The sequence below is a fragment of the Triturus cristatus genome, chromosome 4_1 (genome assembly GCF_964204655.1).
Source record: "Triturus cristatus chromosome 4_1, aTriCri1.1, whole genome shotgun sequence".
NCBI classification, from domain to species: domain Eukaryota; kingdom Metazoa; phylum Chordata; class Amphibia; order Caudata; family Salamandridae; genus Triturus; species Triturus cristatus.
In genome coordinates, this window is record NC_140585.1 from 265145789 (window position 1) to 265166316 (window position 20528).

Below are 20528 nucleotides of genomic sequence, written 5' to 3' on the forward strand. Positions count from 1 at the left end.
CACTGAAAGAATGCCCGGTACGGCGACTGAAAGAATATTACGGTCTGCTGTCCCTGTTATGATTCGCCACCGATGTTTACTGCGAAGCAGACAGTGCGCGTTTCTGCAAAAAGTACAATCATGCAAGGGTTACAAACTGTGGGCACACAGGATACAACAGGCCACAAAGCAAACAGATGAAATATGCCGTCAAACCCTACCTTGGGCAATAAAAGACAACCACAACTGAGGTGTAACTGCCCGTTTGACAGTAGAGTTCCGGTGCCAGGGCACCTGCTGCACTATAGGTAACTACGACCCTGGTTACTGAGGTTAAAAAGAACCTCAAAATGCCACCAAAATAACACGTGTGATACCCTTTGCCCACGGTGATCACATTTGCTGCATAATATTTGTTCTAAGTATTCTGCATCAGCCCCAGACGCACATTTCCTCTTTTACAAAATGTGTAAAAAAAATAAAAAAAAACATCTCTTTTGAAAACTCCCTCCAACTATTCTAAATCTTATTTTATGAAATTATGAGCCGGTACGCACTTATACTCTGTCTACCAAACATGTAGAAACAGGACCTCCTGTGCATTGCCCCAACAGAGAAGAGCACTTTTTGCTCTTCGTATTTGGTAAGGAGGGAATATAAAGCACGTTACTCTGCCAATACCGACACTGGTTCCGTATTTCTGAAGCAGTGCATCACACAAGATGTCCCCCGGCAGCGGCGCCTGGCCCTCGGCGCATGCCGTACTTACCGTTGCAGAAGATGTTGAGCGCGTTGGAGTTGCACACCAGGGGGAGGTCGGGCAGCCCGTCTTCCATGGCCCCCTGTGCCGCGGCCGGCTCCGCCAGCGATGCCTGCTGCTCCCAGGCTCTCTCACACCAGGGCCCGGCGAGCCCAATCCGCCAGCATACTTTGAATTCTGAGGAGACGCTTCCCGTCCAGATGGCCCCGCTGCAAAGTACTTCTGTGCTGGCAGAACTGGAAGCCCTGCGAGATACGGCGGCCCCGGCCAGCCTGCCTCTGCAATCTGAGCACAGGAAAAGCAGGCGGGCGGGCGGGCCTGCCGGGGAGGGACAGGGTTGGGAGGCAGACACCAGCGCCAGACTTCCAGGGAGGGGCCTCAGGGTTCGGGCAGCCACAGCACAGCGTCCGCGAGCACATGCGTTTCGGTTAATTCATTTGTCACAGGGCATCAGCAATTAATTATGGTAACATTTCGCCACCATGGCCACCGCTTCTTCAGTGCTCCCCGACAACAGAGTCAGCTGACGTTCTCGCTCTATGGCTGCGGGTCGCATTAGCTCATCAATGAGGTGGTATGTAGGTCAGCGCGGGAGATCCCTCAAAATGAACGTGCATTTTAGCGCTCGCTTGCCATGACGTTTGGCTTTTTCTGCCGTCCCACTTGGATGGCCTCGCCTGCCAAAAGGTTTCTTGTCTTTATGGGGCCATGTGTTTGGCCCCATAAAGATAAGAAACCTTTTACGACCAACGTAATTCAGGCGAGCCCGTCCAAGTGGGATGGCTCAAAGAGACAAGCAAAGACGTCACCAACACCTCTTTTCCAATGGCTGGCCACCGTTTAGCATAAACAGTGATGCCGGCCAATGGAAAAGAGGGGCGGGGTTTAATGCCCCTTACAGAAAATCCCTCAAAACGTTAAATCTCGTCGGACGAGACTGCGCATGCGCGCAGCTACGCCAGGCGAGACCTAAAAAAGAAGTGGGGGACGCTGACGCGACAGGAAGTGACGTCACGAAAGGTGGCTTGCACCATCAGACTCATTGCCTCGCTCAACCCTTAGATGCGATTGTATCAGAGAAACCAGCGCGTGAGCAGCGTTCTGATTGAGCTCCGATCTCGCCCCAGAGAGGCCAAAGTGTGAACGTGTGGCTCCATTTGCTCCAGTTATGAACTCCCGGTAAAATAAGTGGGGGGACGCCGTCCACCCGCGTGGTACCCAGACTCGAGCCCTACATAACTCTTATAAAATGCCCGACTACAATTTACAAATATCGCCTAACAAGTGGCCCCAATGTCTTGGTATCAAATAGTCCTGTTTTTTTCACAAACATTAGTACAGCACGTGCCTGCTCGTAGTTTCAAGTACACATGTTTAATGGTAACAGTGGCAAGTCCCAGAGTCACTTCAAGGGTACTCACACTTGACTTGGGAATCCTAGGATCTCTAGATTACAACTTTAATGATGATGTTCAATTGAGGCTTTTAATTTCAGGAAGATGTTTGGAAAATTGGTAAATACCACATTTGGATAGCAAGACACGGAGCAATAATTGGGAATTTACATATTTGCATTTCCCAAATTTTAAATCGCAATGTATTTGATACACATTTACTGATTTTTTCAACTCCAGAAGTGTATTTTTTTCATATTTCAGTGGATTTTCTTAATGTTCCCCAATCTTCCAGTTGACTCCCTGTCGCCAAAGACAAGTTTCAGGACTAGACTTTCCTTTTACCCACCATTTTAATCTGGTAATTTAGTTCAATATATTTAATTGAGGATGATGAAAAACACAATTACCAGAATGCAGCCTTGCCAAGTTTCCCAAGTTCATGTGATGTGCTGCTCCTGTCCATGTTTCTTTCTTTGGATTCTGGGACTTGTAGTCTATACATCATAAAACAAGACTTCAAGTCCAGAACTCAAGGAAAAAACCTGGCCTGGAGCAGGACATCAGGCATGGACCCAGGAAACTTGACAGCTATGAGAATGTGTTAAATCGTTGTATAGAAGCCTGCCCCTGAAGCCTTGGGACCCAGTCATATACAGAGCCACTGGAATTATGAGGCTGGGGAGGTCCAAATTATGCGTTAGCATTGACTAAATTATACAGCAAAAAAGGCACATTATGCAGCATAATGCTGCACATTTTTTTGACAGTATTACATCATTATTTTGACATTTTTGCACATGCTAATACTGTCTGAACAAAGAATTCACCTCACTGGTACAAGTTTAAGAACCAGTACCAAAAAATAAACAATTGAAAGATGAGCAGTGAACCTTTGCAAGGGGCCTTCCACTGCGCGTGAACAGTTCCAAAGGTTTTAGTAACTTTTGACCCCTTTGAGCTAGAAACAACATTTTTGTGTTATAATCTGCAGATTATGCAGTAGATGATGGATTGTGTGGCAAATGTGACAAATGTATAATTATGCAAAAGAAGCCGTGACCGCAGAATCGCATAATTCCAGTGATCCGGATCATATCGCATTGTCTAGTAGCCACAGATTATGAAATAGTCTAGGAACCTCCTTTCACAATAATTACGCCTTGACAGTGAAAATTGTAGTTGACCAAGTGGAAGTGATTTCTGTTGAGTCCACTACACACCATATGGGTTTTTGGCTATACCATGAACAGAGATGCCAATTGGTCATTCATCATGAGGCTACCATTCACCCAGTCTTTGACTCTCAAGCCCCCAGCACTATGCAGGCTGGTACTTGTGGTTTCAGTATTTCATTACAAGTATTGGCTGACAAACCCCGGCATGCTTTGAGCAGTCCAGCAGGAAAACTGGTGCTAGCTGAATGTTTCTCTTGAGACATGGGACCAGTTAATGTGCTATTGAGAACAATTCCAATTAATCCTGCGTGCATTTAAACAACTGCTTCATGATGTCTAATACTGTCCAGTTTACGCTTCTTAACCAATAGAACTTCCTCGTTCTTTCAGCTGGGGAGAGATAGATCAATGTCCAAAATTCCATATGTTCCAACTGGACTCAGAAGAAAACATTAGGAAATGGTCAAGGGGAATTTCTTTCGCATGGTTTTTAGCAAAGAGCTCTGAGGTAAAGCTGCTTTACTAGACATGCTTTTTGTGCAGTTTCTTTCCCTGCACAACGAGTGCATTAGCTCAGGTGTTCCAGGATCCTGCAAGCAGATGTCCTTGACGCGAGGCAGTGACGTAGCAGGAACAAGCTGCGCGGAAGCCCGCGGTCACATGCGCTGAGCATTGTGCCAGCCACCGCCTTAGGCTACCAGCTGGGCCAGGGTCCCATGGAAGCACTGTTTTGCTGGCACTGTATGAAGGCATGCATTATTCGCCAGGCAGATGCCGGGCCAGCCACTGCTCGATGACGCCGGCTGCTGTATTGTAAGTGCAAACATTTCTGAACTTGTAATGTTTGCTTTTTAGTGTGTTTGTTTTTCTTCTGCTTGCAGTTGAAACAGCGCAGGACCTTACAACGTAATCTCTTAGTCAAGACGGTAAAGATTTTTCCCCATTGGTCGTATGGACCTTTGTTAGCTGACGCAAAACATTGAAAGGGAGAAAACGTCAACAATACATTTCGAACTTGTGAGGCCCATTTGACTCTACAATAAGGACCCGGAATCGCTGAATATGGTTGAAGGGTTTTATTTGGATTACCAATCAATCAAGTATATATGCAAACTAAAAATAAGTTCAATAAATACATCAGTACAATAGGTAATGTTCTAATATCTCAGCAAGTTAAGGCCCAACAGAGTTAGATACAGAATTGTAATAGCTACCACATTAAAGAAAATAATTAAAGCAAACCGGTGATCCATGAACAAACTTCCCTTCTCTCTTCTAAACAAGTCAGTGTAGGGTCATTTATCAAGGGTCTCTAATTCATGAGCATAGAAGAAGGTGTCAGCATGCTCACACTTCAGTAGAAGTCATTCAAAAGGAAATAAGTGTTTAGCATAAAGCTTCACTGTTGGAAAATCGACCTCTCTGAAGGGTCACTCCAAAAATGTAGCCTTCCTCCTTCTCTTTTTGCTGAACTCTGTATGCTGGTCTTAGGACTCAGAGCACTTTACCACTGCTAACCAGTGTTAGAGTGCATGTGCTTCTCCCTATAACATGGTGACATTGGTGTATACCTGATTGGCATATTTTTGTACTGGTACGTCTCTTGTAAAATGATATACCCTATACCCAAGGGCCTGTACTTCAAATGCTAGTAGTGGGCTGCAGCACTGATTGTGTCACCCACATAAGTAGCCTTTGAAGCCTGTATCAGGCCTGCCACTGCAGTGCCTGTGTGTTCAGCTTACTGCCACTTCGACTAGACATTTAAAACTACTTGTCATGCCTTAAACTCCCCTTTTAGTACATATAAGTCACTCCTAAGGTAGGCCCTAACCAACCCTAAGGGCAGGGTGCTATTTAAGTAAAAGGTATGACATGTACGTTTATGTTTTGCATTCCCTGGTAGTGACAAACAGCCTATTTCGTTTTTCACTACTGTAAGGCATATTGGGGCTTTTAATCTATAGTTCCTGATCAGAGAGAAGTAGCTTTTTCATGTGGCATATGTTTGGAATGGTAATGATAAATCCTCTGACCCGTTCCCGCAGTTTCCTGCTCACTGCCCTCCCGCCTCCCTGCCAGCCCCTCCCACCTACCAAGACTACTTATGGAGGCCGCTGTGCGGCTGTGCCACCAGCGCGCCAAAGGCAAGCCCGCCTGCACCCGTCCGTACCTGAACTACGCCCAGCACCAGGAACCCTGCCCCCGCACTCCCACAGATACTCCGCCCCAGATCTCCGTGGCCTTGACCCCGAACTCTACAACATCTGCTGCCTCACATCACCTCTCTCCACAGCGGGTCCTTTCTTCTGCGTCTGGTGCCGGTTCACCGCTACACTAAGACCGACTGCTATCACAGCAACTAGCACCACGCTATCCCCAGTGGCCGTGACTCCCCCCAGAACAAGTCAGCTTCCTCCCAATCCTGATCCTGCCTCCTGTAGGTCACCCTGCAAACACACCACTCAAGTGTGGGACACCATCTCCACCATCTCCACCTTCGCCCCCATCGTGATCTTTATCACAGAGACCTGTCTCACCCCTGCATCCGCCTCGCACATCAGCACAGTAACACCCATCGGCTACAAGAGGAAACCCCATGACTGCGCCAACAGACACGGAGACAGCATCCCCAATGTACACAAAGAATCGATTGTCTGCATCACCACCAACGACGAGACCATGGCGATCATGGAACGCATGAACTTCCAGCTGCGCACCGACTACAAAGCCACCATCAAAGGTACCCTCGCATACAGACCCCCAAGACCACGAAGCAGCCTCAGCGACGCCATCATTGAATTCATCACCCCGCTCGCCATCTGATCCGAACACTTTGTATTCCTGGGAGACCTCAACTTTCACCTGAGCGACCTCACTGACACCAACTCCACTGACCTCCTGGAATGATTGGACAATATCCGCCTCAAGCAGCTGGTCACAGGCCCCAGGTACAAAACAGGACACACACTGGACCCAATCTTCAGACACAGTAACAGAATCAGGTACAGAAACACCATGGAACTCACTTGGTCGGATCACTGCATGGTACACTTCACCATTGCCGGACCTCCCCGCACTAACTCCAAACACCACAGGGCCCCCTTCCGCAGCTGGACCAAAGTCACTCAGCACCTATGAACTGACACCCTCAGCAGCACCTAGCCCAACATCACCACAGACCTGAACCTGGTAGTAGAGAACTTCAACACCTGGATAACTAGTGAAGCTGACTGAGTCGCTCCCACCAAACTGACCAGAATGCACAGATCCACCAAACAAGCAATCTGGTACACCACCGAACTTAGTACGTTGAAACGCAGATGCAAACAACTGGAAAGAAAGTGGCGAACCAGCAGGAACAACACTGACCGAGCCACCTTCAAGTCAGCCCTCAACAACTACCACTGCCAGATCAAAGCTGCGAAAAAGGAGGACCTGACACACCAAATCAAGACCAGCACCAACTAAACAAAGGAACTCTTCACTATCATCAGAGAGTTCACCTGCCCGTCAGCCACCAAAACTTGATCACCTCCTCACAGGAACTCTGCGACGCCCTCACTAACCACAACCATCTACAGAAATTTCGATCCCCAATCCACCGACCTCCCCAGCATCCCATCAACTACTGCCGCTGACCAACTGCTCACCACATGGGAATAGCTCAGTACACCGAACACAAATACTCTAATGAACTCCATCCACTCTAGAGCTACCACCGACCCTTGCTCCCACCGACTTTTAAACCTCGAAAGAGACAAGTTCAGACACCAGCTCACCACCATCCTCAAAACCTCCATTGCCACAGCCACCTTTCCAGATGTCTGGAAACACACAGATGTCATACCCCTCCTCAAGAAATCTTCTGCAGACGCCAGCGAGCTCCAGAACTACTGTCTCCTGTTTCCACCAAAGTCCTGGAGAAAGCCATCAACCTCCAAGTCACCGAACACCTAGAGAAAAACAACCTGCTGGACCCATCCCAATCAGGATTCAGAGCCAATCACTTTGTGTACACCTTAGTTAGCGGGACTTCCTTTAAAGTTGACGTGTACGGAGACCCCTTTGGTGTTTTCAATTAGAACCAAAGGCTTATTAAATTCAACTGTTTGCGTGAGTGGTGTGTGTGAATGAGGAGTGGTGTAAGATTGCTTGTCAGATTTGCATCTCTGCCATTTGGGCAGTAGAGTCCCAGTGTTTATATCTATGTTTGTCCTCGTTTTGAATGTATTAATTGTTGTCCCTAAAACATTTTTCTCATTTTTCTTATGTGTGTATTAGTTTGCATCATGTTTGTGTGTCCAGATCAGATTCTCTTGATAAATTAATTCATTTTGTAAAAAAACAGATCAATTGTGAATAAAACACTAGACCGTTCACCCTATATATAAATTCCATCGGTCAACACCTAAGGGAGTCACAGTACGATTACCCAACTATCCTGGGAACATCAGCGCCACTGTTTTTATACGCTGATGATGCCGCTATCATGTCTCGAACTAGGATTGGCTTACAGAGGGCCGTCCTGAAATTCGCTAATTACATGAGAGACAGAGGGTTAAAAGTCAATACCACAAAAACATACACCATGGCATGTGGCCCCGGGACAAAGAAAGCACCCTGTCCAATCTTCCTTGATGGCAGGAGGATCGAGACCACGGATCGATTTTCCTACCTCGGAATAAATTTTGATAGGAAGGGCAACTGGCATGCAGCACTGAATGCCAGACATTTAGCTTTTACCCGAGCAATAGGCGCTCTGAAAAATGTTGCGGCCAAACTAGGGGGCAGACCTGTGAAAGAACTGATTTCAATCTATAAGGCAAAATGCATCTCTACAGCCACTTATGGGTCCGGCCTTTGGGGTATTGAAAACCCACAACTGATACAGAAAACTGAAAATCAGTTCCTTCGCTATCTATTAGGGGCCCCCAAATCATCAGCCACCTACATTGTACATATTGAGCTGGGTCTATCATACATTTCAGATGTCATAAAAATTGCGCCCACATTATTGTGGCACAAGATAATGGTCACCCCTGAGACTTCATTAAACAGAGATTTAATCACTGACTGTCTTAAACTCGGTGGAATAAGTAATATCAAATGGCTCACCTATGTAAAGAACATGCTAACTGAGCTCGGACACCCAGAATATTTTGTGAGGCCATCAACTATGGAAACGGTGTCCAGAAAGACGCTAACAAAGCTGGCCCTCAACCATCTAACTAATATTAGGTGGGACCTGGAAAAAACTAAAACCGCAGTCATTGGATATCAGCAAATCACTATCCATGAAGGGCTTCAAGGGTACCTTTCAATTCAGTCAAGCTGCTATGCGCGAATGCTATTGACCCGTTTTAGACTAGGCACTTTTTTTCGCCTGACCACCTCTCCAGATTGTAATAATTGGTCAAACGAAATTTTAGTATGCCCATGTGATGACATTTCTGCTCAATCAAATATTCACTGTGTTTTATTTTGTAAATTTTATCAGGCGCCAAGGGGGGCTTTTCTGAAACCAATTTTAAAGGCATGGGGTATTCGCACGTGTAGATTAGCTATAACCAGGTTACTACAGCTAGAAAATGAATCTGTTATTTATGCTGTATCTAGCTTTCTAAAACTGGTCATCAGGTTTCGGAACTCAATGCAATCACTATGAGTACCAACCCTATATTTTAGATTTTGCTGTTCTTTAGGAATACTAGCTTCTTTTTAAATGAACTTATACGATTTACACATGACAGATATTTTTATAATATCTCCAACCTAGGTGACTGTTTTAACTGTACTTAATGTTTATTTGCACTTTTTAATGTATGCTTTTATGATTTTGTTCTGAAAACCGAATAAAGCTTAGTTGATTGATTGATTGAATAAAACACTATTAATTAGTACGGACGTAGTTGTTGTACTTTTCTTTGACAGTCAAAGAGTTTAATCATCTGTCAGCATTGGCATTCTTGTTAGTTCCACTTGTTCATTGGCTCAGCCTTGCTGACTGGAGCCACACCCATCCTTGTTCTCAAATCACAGCACCCAGACAGCCCTGATCGCTGCTACAGACGACATCCGCAGACTGCTCGACAGAGGAGAGTCAACCGCCCTGCTCCTGCTAGACCTCTCCGCAGCCTTCAACACTATCTCCAACCACACACTCATCGACTGACTACACCAGATCAGGATCACAGGCAACGCGCTCAAATGGATGGCATCCTTTCGCACAGGCCGCACCCAGAAAATCAGTCTCCATCCCTTCACCTTTCAACCAAAGCGCACCATCTGCGGTGGCCCTCAAGACTCATCCCTCAGTCCAATCCTCCTCAACACCTACATGACAACATCTGACATTCAGAACCCAAGACCCCAAAATCATCTCCTGTGGCGACGGCACCCAGCTCGTCCTCTCGCTCTTTGCGGTCCCCCACCACGGTGAAGACAAACCCCCAAAACTGGATGAAGAATGTCTCCGCCTGGATAAAGAACAAATGCATGACGTTCAACACGGACAAAACAGAAGTACTGATCTTCAGAAGACACACCTCTCTTCAGAATGATTCTTGGTGGCCATCGGAACTCAGACCTCGGCATCATCCTGGACAGCGAACTCTCCACAGAATGTCAGATCAACGTAGTCTCCTTAGCCTGTTTCCACACTCTCTGCATGCTCCACAAAGACTTCAAGTAGCTCCTCATCAGCACCAGGAAAACTGTGCCGCTGGCCCTCGTCATCAGCCGCTGGACTACGGCAATGCACTCTATGCATGCACCACCACCGAACTCATAAGACTCCAGATGATCTAGAACGCAGCAGCCAGACTTATCCTTAACCTGCCAAAGAGAACCCACATCACCCGGCACCTGAAAGACCTCCACTGGCTCACCATCAAAAAAAGAAGCATATTCAAGATCCTGACCCATGCCTACAAAGCCCTCCACGACCTAGGACATGCCTACATGAACCACTGCCGGAATTTCCACCTACCTCACAGGCACCTAAGCTCCGCTCACCGCACCCTTGCACGGATACCACGCATCTGCTGCACCAGAGGATGCGCCTTCTCCCATCTCACCGCCAAGTCCTGGACCACCCTTCCCTTCCACCTCCGTACTTCACCCTCGCTGAACCAGTTCAGGAAGAACTCAAGACCTGACTCTGACTGGCGCCATAGCACAGCGCCTGGATATTCTCGGTTGATAAGCAGTGCTATACAAGTACCACCTGATTTATTGAGGTACTTATTGTTCTTTTTGCCTGCAGTCTGTCTCCAATACACGTCTGGGCTGAGTGACAACTAGACTTTGTGCATTTCCTCTAGATAGCCACAAACTCAGGAAGGGCTGGGTGTGACAGAAGACTCATTTGCATTCACTTGATTCTGATAGCCTTCCTGGGCAGGAAAGGGGAGAGGTGGATCACACTTACATCTGAATATGGTTGTGTCCTGTCCTCACACAAAGGGCTGATTACCCCCCACAGATAGCCTGGTAGACAGGACTGGGTTGAAAGGGATTCTTGTGCACTTCAGAGAGTTCCTTTGAAGTCACCCCTTACATCAAAGGCACTTTTGGGTATACATGCTAGGGCTCTGACACTACCAAATCAGTACACTATTGGACCTAGGAAAAACTCTGCTGGTGTAAAGACTGCTGGGCTGAAAGGATTATCACTTTGCTGTAACTGACTATTTTGAGTGTTGAAGGTGGATTTTTAGTAGGGTTAAGTATGCACCTATCACTAGCAATAAGGCCACTAACGCAATATAAGGCCCAGATAAGGTCTCAATAAATTATTCCCTTGCTCACCCCTTGGTAGCTGGCGACCAGGCAGGCTTAACTTAGGAGACAAGTATATAAAGCACTTAAAAACACCAATACAGTAAATAAGTAAGACACAACACACAATAAAAATACCACACCAATTTATACAAATAGGAAATATTTTTATCTTTAAAATGACACCAAAAGGACAAAAATCCAATATAGGGAATCATAGATATGAATTTTTACAGATTAACCACTTTCTAGTGCTTAAAAACATATAGCACCAACTTGGGACATCTAGTAGTGCTTGACCGGGACAAAGTCAAAGTTTGAGGCTGACTGCAATGGAGCCCTGGGCAGATATACTTAGCAAAATTTTACATTCACACTTAGAAACTTTTCTAGAGGATTTTCTCTCGATGGCCAGCAAGGCACTTCATCAGGCCAGATTCGCAGCGGGTTCACTGGTTTGATTTAGCGGGAGTTTCAACTCCTGGAAGTCTTGAGGCCGGGTCGCAGTTGAAGATAGTTGGCTTGACTCTCGATGTCAGGTCGGTCACTTATGGAGATTTTTCCAAAAGTTGTTCCAAACTTCTGGAACTTCTTCCTGATGTTCCTCTTGAGGGTTTAGAGTCTCCAAACCACAAATCCAAGGGTCTAGAAGCTCTGAGATGGTCCTTGGAATTTCAAAACTATAATTACCACAATGCACCTGGCCAAATCCTTAAAAGTCTACTGAATGCACTCCAGGCTTATTGAGGGAGTTGGTGCTGGTAAGCACCGTTAACCTGTTGCTTTCAGGGAGTACACTCCTTAATCCTTTTTGAAGAAATGCAAAGTCCTCAGGGCTGTAGTTCCAAGTGTGCAACAGGAACAGTCCTTCAGAGAGCAATCCTGTGTGGTGCAGACCAGGGTTTCAGCAGGGCAGTCCTTCTTTTCCTTGTAGTTTCAGGCAGTAAATCTGAGTTGCTATGCAGCGCTCACATATTTATGCAATGATCTGGGGTGACAAGTAGGGGGCACCTCTGTCCAATGGGTGCAGGGTGCCACCCAAAAGCATGACAGCTTCCTCCAAAGTATGGCACACTCTTGAAACACAAAGCACTGCACTTTAGAATTCAAGATGGAGATTTTCTCTCCTTTGGAGTAAGAGCTGGCTAAACCAACCCACTGGTGTGGCTCATTTCCCCCTCCACCTCCTGCACATTCCATTCCTGGCCCTGCCGTCTGGCTGGGGTACAGGAAGAGGGGGTAGGTCTTACTGTCATGCTGTCTTTGAAGCACAATTTGATTTGCCCAGCCCCTGACATAGCCTGTTCTCTGCAGCTGCAGAGCTAACCCCATCAAATAACCTCTGCTCTATGCAGGCCACTTATCACCTCATCAAAGCAGCTTGGCTAAGCCTGTTAAGTCTGACCTATCAGGAGATGCTGCTAGAAGGCTGGATTTTGGCTCCCAGAAAAGAAAGTCCTATAACTTCTTTACTGTGCAAGTTATGATACATACAACAGTGGCAAGTTGATGGAATTATCATTGCCAATCTTTTAAGTCCTTGAATGATATTTTTAGCACCTTCCTAGTAGTATTTATACTAATATACCATATTCCAATGTTATCATATAGAGCTAATAATCTACAATCAGGGAAAACAAAATTGGCAGGTTTTCCCTCACAAGGGCATATAAAACATATTTTATAATTAGGGCTCCCGGTTTTCCGTATTTACGGATTTATACATATAAATACAGACGGAAATCGATATTTCCTTTGTCTCTATTTATATTTATAAACGGTAAAATACGAGTAAATGTTGCCGCGCTAGTCTCCCGCCTCCCGATTCCTGCAAGCAAAAACCCGATGCCTCTGGGTTTCAGCTGACAGGGCAGTATTGTGTAACGTGCTAATTCTTCCAGCAATGGTCGGAGTGGCGATGCAGGGGCTCTAGAAGGGGTGAACAACAAACAACCAACAAAGCCCCATTAACAAGCGAATGGTCTTTTAAAGACCTGTGAAGTGCTCGGGGGGGGCGGCTGTGTGTGTGCCCTTTGATTTGACAGAGGCCCCTTGTTTTACGGTGGGGGGGCACGGGTCTCGCGGGGGCATGCGAAGACAAACATTGTTTTTCAAACTTCCTGTTTATAAGAATCAAATGCAATCACCTGGGGTCTGGAAGCGTCTTATAGAGCGTTTCGCAGTTCTGTTTTATTTGCTGGCACTATAAACCGGGCTCAATGGTGGGTGGAAGTTTCAGATTTTTTTTGTAGCGCCTCGAGCTTCTCATCAGTAGCGCAGCGCTCGGATTTCCATTATTCCGACCGTAGTGAAGTTTGGCGGGCCATTAGTACGCGAAAGCGCTACCTAATGGCCCTGCACTTGACCTGCCTGGAGTCAGAGGCCACCCGCCCTTTGCCTTTTGTTATGCTGCAGGAAGGCTCAGCCGTTCTGGGAAGGGCAGAGAACGGAGAAAAAATAAACGCTGTCTCTTTTCCTTCATGGCAAGGACCGTGTCCACTACTCCTAATCTGCCTCTGGCGGCTGCCCTCCTCTCTTTATGCCTCCATCTCTTTCTGTCTCTGCCTCGCTCCTGCTTACGTGCTGATTTCAAGAGGCAGCTCTTAAGGTACTCTCTCTTGCCTCTCCTTTTCTTTATTGTTCCCCTGTGAAATTGATCCAAAAAAGGCTGAACACTTTGGCTGTAAATGTCCTCATTTTCTGACCGTTTTCTATTGAAAAGAAAAACCTCGGAATGGAGAGAAAAAATAGTTAAATACCTAAATAAAGCAATACAGAGTGGACAGCAGACAGGCCAGACGTTATTTACACCCACACACATTAGCGCCACTTTACAGAGTTTGCCAGTGAAAGCGCTACTTTCTTTTTATCTTCTTTCTTTGAACAACAATGTTTTCCCAGGGTGGGTAAGTGCGCCATTCCTAAAGGGACTGCAATACCTGGTTGATGGGTAGAGTGGAAACGTTTAATATGATCGTTTTCAACTTTTTAATTATTTTAGCTTATAAAATGCGGCTCTGTGTTTGGGGATGTGGTCTTTTTTAAACCAAACTGCATACATTTTGAAAGGATATAAGCAATGGACATTGAAAGGGGTCCCTTCCTGGTCCTGTAGCCATGTCTTGAACTTTTCAGGCAAAATCACTTACTGATTTCTGAATAATGAGTTTAAAACCGTTAAGGTAACCATGTTTTTTTCTGATTACAGTTCACATGCTTTGCTTATTCTTGCATTCCCTATGAGTGTTTGCTTTTTCCAGGGTGTTATTCATTTTTTTTCAGACAGCATTTTACTGTTGTCTAGTGCATAATTTGAATTTAGTCGCAGCACAATTGAGTTGTGCTGAAGGCAGTGCGAGTTTCTCTCAGTGGGGCAGTATGGTGTAAATAAATGTGGAAAAATACTAGCTGTAGCGTCGCCTTTTGCTTGTGGCAAAAATAAATATGGATAAATACAGAAAAAAAGCCCAAAAAATACATATGGATAAATACAGACGGAAATGGCAAAAAAATAAATACCATAAAACCGGGAGCCCTATTTATAATGTCCCTGCTTATAGTTACAAATTCCTACTGTCTTGCTTCTAGTTTCCTTGTATGTTTACTACCTGCTTTCTGCCAAGTGTGCCCTTTTCCCCAGTGCTTTCCTGTACCTTGATTACTTGATTTCTGAGCTGTAGCTAAAACCAGTTCCTTGAAATAGTACTGCCGTCAGTGCTACTGTGTTTCCTTGATTTCTGAACCAGTACTATTTAGTGCACCCTTCAAGTCTCTTTCCTTTTGTGTTAAACTTTTTCCAGCCCCTGCCTTTTCCCCATTTTCCTTTGTTCCAGTTTCTACCTTGCTATGTTCCTGTTCCTGCCATCTTAGCTTCCTGTATCCTTGTGGGTTTTGTTTCTTGCCTTCTACCAAGTGTGTCCTTTGTTTTCCCTTTTTTCCTGTTAAGCACTCCTCCTTACAGGCTCCTTGTCTATTGTGGCTGTGTGTTCAGTTCTACACCCTTGCTGTTACTGCCTTGCGTGTTCCTGTTTGATCAGCAAGATCCGTGGTCATAGCTAACAACATAAAGGTGCTGTTTATTGTTCATTGTGAGTATTGTCTTTGAGTGTCTGACATTTCTGAGTCTCAACCATCTTGTTTCCTTGTGCAGGCTTCTCCCTTTAGATCACTTTTCTCCTCTGTCTTCCTTTGTGATCATGGGCAGTGCTGTTCTCCTCTTTCTGCTTATATTTCTACCCAGCCATCAGTCCTTGCCCAAGTCCCTTCCACATGCCAGTGTCCCGGACAGTCCTGACATGTGCGTTCTTTACTGCCTTGTGATATGTGTTATTTTTTTTTTCCTTTGCAGTGCGTGGACTGGTGCATGGCTGGTGGTGTTCGCGGACTGGCACTTTGCAGGTGGTATACGTTTACTGGCACTTGGCTGATGGTGTGTGTGGCTGGCGGTGTATGTGAACTAGCGCTTGGGTGGTGTTGTGTGCAGACTAGTGCTTGGCTGGCAGTGTGTGGACTGGAGGTGTGTTGAATGCTAGAAGCCAGCATGTGTATTGACTTGCTTGAGGTGTGGCCAGTTGTCTGATGTTTGGGTGCTCGGTGATGTAATTGGTGTGTTAGTCCTATTGGCACATGAGAGTGATAGGCTCTTAAATGGTGCTGTTTGTAAATGTAAATGTTGTATTGTGTTGGGCCCGCAGCTGCAGTGTGAATGGTTTTCTGTGTGTAACATAGGAAAGGAATGTAAATGGACTGTAAAGTGTTTGGTGCCTTGCAGTGGCTTCACAGCTCACGGGCTGGAAGTCAGTGGTTCTTTGATCTGATGTTGAAACTATTAATAATGACTTTTGCGGATTTTATTTTGTAAAGACATTTCCGGATAAAGTTTTTTTAAATTAACTATTTACTTACCCACGTGCCAAATCCAACTAGTATGCCTGTGATTGAATAGTGGATGGGTGTGCAATATTGTTTTGGTAGTTTTTTTGCTTTTTACCGTCAGTGCATACTCTCTCTCTGTAGCACACACATTCTGCCCACGCATTGTTTTGGGCACAAGTCCCTAAGGAAATATTAAGTGGTATGTTTTGTGTGGAGCCCACAAGGTGTACTTACCCAGAGGCCATTGTAAATTTGATTCATTGACAAAAACATATTGTTTCCTCACATTTCTGTGTGGGAAAATAGTGGGATCACCAGGCCGGCACAAATTTCCTGCCAACTAACGTTCTGCCAGGTCTCCTGCAGGGGTGTGGAATTTTTGAAGAAAATTACTTGTCCAAAGGACAAAGTTCCAAAGTAATTTTCTAGCCCTGTAAAGAAATCCACTTGTCCCACCTACCATATAAATCCGCTAGATGGGCTTGCATGGATGCATTACTATGGCCCCCAAAGTAAACTTCCCCTACTCAGCCTCTTGGCTCCCTGCCCTCCATTAGTAAGCTGCCTTGCAAATCCTCTTATATTAGCATTTTACCTACCAAGCCGTTTTCTTGCCTTAGGCATAAACCACTTACCTTTCACTCCCTGACTTTTGAGTTCATAGCTCTTCCATGGACTCAAAGGATCCGTCATACTTTCTTGCTTACTCACAACATAGGGTTAATCCATTTCTTGTTAATATACAGCACTTTCTTTACAAATAGATCCACTCCATGTAAAGAGTAGGAAATACAGACATATATACACAAACGTCCCCTCCTCTCTCACTGCAAGTTTCAGACCCTCTTCTCCACTCTCCCACCAATGACTCCATGCCCAGAGTCTAATCTTACCACAGGTTCTGTTATTGTCCTCTTCTATACCTCTCTCACATTAGGTTTTATCACCCCTCCTCCACTACCACCACAGGCTCCATGTATCTTTCTTTCACCTCGACTCCAAAATCCTCTTCTCTCTTCTTGTCAACAGCTGCAACTGCTGCAGATCGGCGCATATAAATTCTCCCTGCTTCCACGGACAGAGTAAACCTACAGTCACACGCACATACACACATCATACGCTAGGGCCCATCACACTAAAATTCATACTATTACTCTATCCACACTGAATATAGGAAAACCAATCTGTATCTACAATGAGGTCAATGCGATCAGAAAATCATTGTCCTGAGTCATGATTTTAAAACATAGGAAATACATTTAGAAACCCAATAAATGACAAGAAATGATCACCCAACACCATAATTCAAATAAATGCTTATTTATCTAAATTAGTTCAAAATAAAGTCAATCATTAGCGAAATCATTATTCTCATAGTTACCTATTCTAGCTAAAAGGTCAGGACAGGTCTCTCAATAAAGTCTCTCGAGCTGCCGTCCTCAGTATGGGAAACGTCCAAACGCGATGATCACCAGGAAAGAATGAATGAATGAACGAACCTAGACCCTCTCTAGTCTAACATATTTATAGGGTATGTTGCAAATAAAAGTAACAAACAAATATTAGATATCCATTGAGCCACTGAACAGAGCAAGCAGGAAAGGAAGTCTCTCGGTTACATTTAGGAAACCTCCGCTCAGGAAAAATCACAAAAATAAAAAGACGGAAGAAGGAACTCGAGTTTGCAAATGTATCTTTCGTAAATGTTCTTCCTTGATATCTTAGCAGAGTCACCGCAATTGTTCATTGTGACTTTATCCTTGTCCAAGGGCAGCTGGAAACGTTCCCAGAACTGCTGTCCTCACGGAAGATTTTCTAACCAGGCAAAGGCTGCGATCAGGTGACTCTCGACCATATTCAGCAAGGCCTCCCATCAAAATTCAATCACTCGAGTGCAGGCTGTAAAAGGCAGCCATCTTGTTTTAGGCCAAAACAGACCATCTTAATTAAAAGAAACACAAAACAACGTTACCACAGCATAATGATTAAACAGTGTTTATTCCCACTAACACCCATATGTGTATGTAATTATCTAGCCTTCTGCAACACAATAAAGCATTAGTACACGTTATTTTAAAAGCATAAACATGAAACAAATAGCACTTTTGCAACACTCATTTAGTAAAACCGCACATTATTATTAAGCAACATATATGCATCCCACGTGTAATCGTTTCTTCTCATTAGTAATGTTGGTTAGTTCAAACTTTAACAAAACAAACTATTTATTAGTGTGTTATCAAATTAGTATTTTAAATCATAACATATAGACAAAACTGGAGCTTAAAACACGATAACTTTTCAACAGAAAACTCTGCTCCAGCAATCCCCCCTTTGGTGATATCTTATCACCACAAAAACCAACCCCAAAAAAAAATGTTAGTCCCAATTTCTAGGAGAAATCGAAAATGTCTTTTTCAACACAACATTAAACACCAGACTCCCTCACATCATCCCTCTTTGTCTCCAAGTAAACATTCTCCCTCAATTCTTCTAATTCTATTTCTTGCTGATCTCTCCTTGATCTCTTTTGTTTCTTGTCAATATTTCCTCTAATTATTCTCTTTTTCCCTCCCCTGTTTTTACAACACAAACACCCCAATCTTAGAATCAGTAAAGCAACAATTACACATGTCAAAGGAAATAATATTTTACCAATAAAGGTACTACCTATCTTAGCAATAAAACTCTTAACAGCAACTATCTTATTAGCTATTTTAGTCCAAATACTTTCTGCTTCCAGTGGTACTAATTCTTCATGCAAATCAGTAATATTTTTGATATAGACCTTTAGGTCTTTACTTTCGTCAGGAATGTAAGTGCAACAATGTTGAACTTTCAGCATTCCGCAGACTCCACCCTCCTTGGCCAATAGAATATCAAGGGCAAGTCGATTTTGCATAGACATGGCACGTACGGCAATCATTTCCGTATTCACCAAAAGAAACCCTCCAGCGGTACTTGTCGATAAGCGATCCACCACTGTTGACAGTTTTCGAATCCCATATGCATTTAAAGAAATTCCCACTGCTGGAATTAAAGCACCAAAAATATCACCCACTCTCTCTGACCAAGTTTCTCTCTTAAAACGTGTTAGTAAATTAATGTGTTCTACATCTTCTATCCTATCTATATGAAAAATCTTTGGAAAAACCAGGCCCACATAACACGTGCCATACCAATGGTCAGGCAACTTGTAATAAGCCTTGTTCCCACAAACATAATACACTCCTGGGAAAACTGGATCTTCTCCACCTTTAAAACCCCATCCTGTTGCAATGAAGTATGTATCATGACACTCACTAGTCCCAACAAAATATGTATCATATTGAGACTTCTTTCTTGTAATGCATAGTTTACCCTTCTGTGGTGCATCCAAAGCTAAAGTTGGACTAGCCCCATTCCTCAATTCCTTTCCCATTTCAATGTCCCAAATAGTCTCACTCACTTTATATTTCCCTGCCTTCTCATGCATGCTCATTCTCCTTTCCTCTACCATGTTTAGGAAAGCTTTCTCCTCTTCTTTCAAACTACAAGTTAAATTGTTTCTAAAAATGTAATCTAATGTTAATTCTTCTTTCTCAATAAAAATCTCACCAAAAATGTTAGCTTCTTTAGCTGGATTCAGCTTTTGGTTCATAGGCAATTGCCCAAAAATACTATCTTTGTTAGACATCTCATAATCTATTTTCCCTAACAAATAAAAAACACTACTCAACACACTACAGGAAATTCCATACGTAGCTGGTAAATGGTGATAAGTAACACCTTCTGAAATGGATGCAGGTAATTGCATGCAGACGTAGCAATCCCTAACTTCCATTGTCTTTACGTATTCGTACAATAACTTTGAAAAAACATTGCTAGAAAAATCATTAATTGACCTATCTTTATGTATGTAAATGTTACTAATTCTAGTTGGAACTACTTTTTGTGAACTTTTCTCTACATTAGTCACATTCTCAGTATGTATTCCAAAAGTATCTATTGTAACTCTAAAAGTAACTAGTAAAGCTAGTACGCCCCATAATAGCATTAATAATCCAGTACAGCAGCAGCACATTCTACACCATCTTTTCAAAAAGGCACATCTACTTTGATTATTCTCTGTGTTAGCCATTTTACTACTTTGGCAGTGTCTTTTGACTTAGCCTCTTCTACTCCACTACTAAGATTTAGAATACTAGATTATTCCAAACAGCTAATTTCAGATTTTCTCTTTTCACTTCCCCAAGTGACTCCTCCAGTCCACTCAATTTGGATTTTCGTCACTTTTCACTTCTTCTTCAGCAACATCAAATTGTATCAGATCATCAACAACATCCTGTGCATCCGACTCTTCTCCAATGTCAGTCAAGATTACTTTCAGGATTCCAACAGTTTTCTCCTCAACCACTTCTCGTACGGTCCCCTCTGGATTTCCTTGACCTTCTGTCTCTTCACCTTCAGACAGTGCCACATACGTCCATTCCGGTGACCTATACTTCTGGTTAAGTTTTCTGATTCTCTTTATTTCCTCTGGTTCTTTTGTGACCTTTTGGTTTTCACCTTTTGCTTGAT